The sequence below is a fragment of the Penaeus chinensis genome, chromosome 35 (assembly GCF_019202785.1).
Source record: "Penaeus chinensis breed Huanghai No. 1 chromosome 35, ASM1920278v2, whole genome shotgun sequence".
In the NCBI taxonomy this organism is placed as follows: Eukaryota; Metazoa; Arthropoda; class Malacostraca; order Decapoda; family Penaeidae; genus Penaeus; species Penaeus chinensis.
Window position 1 is genome coordinate 26,939,369 of NC_061853.1, and position 3,464 is coordinate 26,942,832.

The following is a 3,464-nucleotide window of genomic DNA, read 5'->3' on the forward strand; positions in this document are numbered from 1 at the left end:
TTCAAGGAGTGGGGAAATCAGGATCGGTAACTAGGGCCTACTGATAGACTCCTTGCCGGCTGAGCACACGTGGAGCCATCTGTATGTAACGAAATTCACCAAAAACTACAGGGGACAGAACATAAATCCGGGGCGAATGGGTTAATGCACTACAACCACGAGATAGACCTCATCAACGCTAACACAACGAGGCTGATATTTTTGACGAAAGATCAAACCAACAAGACATTTTATTAAAACGCATTGTCGGGCAATTGGTCTGAGATTACCATAGAACGCACATGCCTTCATAATTGACTTGTTACGATGGTTTGACGAAGAAGGAACAGCCACACCATTACACGGTTCCTGGAGAAAGGAAAATACATATATAGTGTAACGTAATGTGTATTTACTGTGGCAGGAAAGGGTGGATATGCACGTGAAGGAGCGAACTTGTGTACATATTCATAAGTTATAAGATACAGTTACAGTGATTGCAAGTGTAAATAGCAGAAGCATAACGCGCTGTATCAGTAGGAGGTAAGGAAAATGGGGGGAATGACAGACAGAGGAAGGGAGGGAAGGAGAGAGAGAGAGAGAGAGAGAGAGAGAGAGAGAGAGAGAGAGAGAGAGAGAGAGAGAGAGAGAGAGAGAGAGAGAGAGGGGGGGGGGGGGAAGAGAGAGAGAGAGAGAGAGAGAGAGAGACAGGCAGAGAGAGAAAGAGAGGGGGGGAGCGAGAGAGAGAGAGAGAGAGGCAGATAGACACAAACACAGACAAAGAATGAGAGACAGAGACAGTCAGACAGAATGAGAAAAAGAAGATTTCTATCGATATATATCGAGTCAGCGAGTATCCCAAAAATGGGGGGAAAAAAAAGAAGATATAAGATACAGTTACAGTGATTGTAAGTGCAAATAGCAGAAGCACAACGCGCTGTATCAGTAGGAGGTAAGGAAAATGGGGGGAGAGACAGACAGAGGAAGGGAGGGAAGGAGGGTGAGGGGGAGAGAGAGAGAGAGAGAGAGAGAGAGAGAGAGAGAGAGAGAGAGAGGGGGGGGGGGAGAGAGAGAGAGAGAGAGAGAGAGAGAGAGAGAGAGAGAGAGAGAGAGAGAGAGAGAGAGAGAGAGACAGGCAGAGAGAGAAAGAGAGGGGGGGAGCGAGAGAGAGAGAGAGAGAGAGAGAGAGAGAGAGAGAGAGAGAGAGAGAGAGAGAGAGAGAGAGAGAGAGAGAGAGAGAGGCAGATAGACACAAACACAGACAAAGAATGAGAGACAGAGACAGTCAGACAGAATGAGAGAAAGAAGATTTCTATCGATATACATCGGGTCAGCGAGTATCCCAAAAATGGAAAAAGACAAAAAGAAAAAAGAGATAGAGCTACTGGGCGGTGACGTAACACTCTAGATAACGATGGAAGATGTGACGTGATTTGTGACAGGGATCTTATTTATCGGTCTGTGATGTGACGTGATAGATAAAACACTGATAGGTTGTAATGTTGTAGAATCTGGTATAACGACTGGCCAAAACGACATGACAGTAGTATAACAAGTGAACAAATGACATGAGGTTAGTGACATGATCATAGAGATGATAGTTAAGACATGATAAAACAGATTGCAAAGGAGCAAAGCAAGAAGAGAAATTATTAATAATGACATGAAATACTGAGGCAGTATAAATGTAACATAAAAAAACAAATCAGTTTTTAAAAAATGACAATGCTGTCAAGACAAGATTAGATGACTGGTGTTGAAATGACTGGAAGAAAGTATGAGAGTAAAAAAAAACATCCCTATATGAAGGATTTACAAAAAAAAAGAAAAGAAAAAAAGATAATGACGATTCAAAGACGTGAATAATTTACCATCACCCCCCCCCCCCCCCTTTAAAAAATCCTCCCTTAAAAGAAAAAAACAATTATAGCACCAAAAAAAGAAAGAAAAAAAAAACTACGCGCAGTCAAGGAAGGTGAATCGCGTAGTTTATAATTTGATGAGCAGGCGGATTGAGCGCTGTGGACGGGAGGAGGGGGAGGGGGAGGAACTTCCACTGATGGGGGGGTGGGGTGGGGAGGAGAGGCTCTCGCTGGGGTCACTGGTGGGGGTTTATGGGGGGTGTGGGGTAAATGCAGGCCAGCCCTGAGCGCGGACGGCGAGGCTGCGGACGGAATGGGGAGGGAATGGGCGGTGGAGGGCTTGGAGGGCTGGCTGTTATCGTTGGGATCTGTACACACTTAGGGGATGTGTGTATGCATGTCTATATGTGTGTGTGTGTGTGTGTGTATAATTATATATATACACATATGTATTAATTTATACATATATTCATATATATACACATACACACACACACACATGCATATATGTCTATATATATATGCATTTATATATGCCCACATGTATGTATGTGTGTATATAATATACATACATGTGCGTGTGTGTACACATGCATGTATGTATACATATAAATAAATATATATTTACATACATACATGTGTGTATATATATACGTACATATATATACACATGTGAGTGTATGTATGTATATATATGTATGTATGTATGTATATATATGTATTTATGTATATATATATATGTACGTATGTATGTATGTATGTATGTATGTGTGTATACCCTACACTAGGTGTGCGGGCCTGCTTGTAGATACGTATACATGTGTGAGCCGACAGCGGTATCCCAAAGAGAAAGCTTCGGGAGGCAAGTCCTATTTTTTCTCAAAAATGGCAGTCGGTTCCAAGCGCGTCATTACCGACGAATCCCGCCAGCCCAGAACCGGTCTTTGCGTTAAAGCTACAGGTTGTAAAAGCGGAATTGTCGTGTATGAAAAAGGCATTCGTCCTCGAGTTGCGTGTTCGTTCTAAAAATGGAAATAAAAATGTACCCAAAAGAGATTCAGCGAAATATAGAAATATACGTTTTTTTTTTTTTTTTAATTAAAGCGAGAATTCGTGCGTTCGGTGGAATAGTTGATCTAGCTGATTAAACTTAGAGGGATTATATTAGTGATGGCTGAGATGTTCTGTCTGGTAGTTTCTGGAACGTTTGATATCTTGGGTTAGGTCAGTACCATTTTTTTCGTATCTTTTCCTTTCATCAAGCATTAACGGTTTATATTTACGCTCATTTCAAAGCCAAGTCTACGATCCACGACTTATGGCTTTGAAATACAGAGAAGTAATCAGATCACCGGTAATTTCTTTTCAAGAATCAATAATAAATAGATAGATAAATCATTTACCATGGATAAGCGTATCATTTTAAAACGATCTTTTATGAAACATGACAGAATCCTAAAAAAAAAAAAAAGGTCTCGTGGCCGTACTAATTACAAAAAGAAAATACAAGTCACAGGTATTCAAGACACTTTAAATTCAGAACTGGGGAATAGAGACAGTTAAACATCAAAACAAGACTTGAGACTAAGTTAAGAAGAACAAGTGTGATTTTTTTTTTTTTTT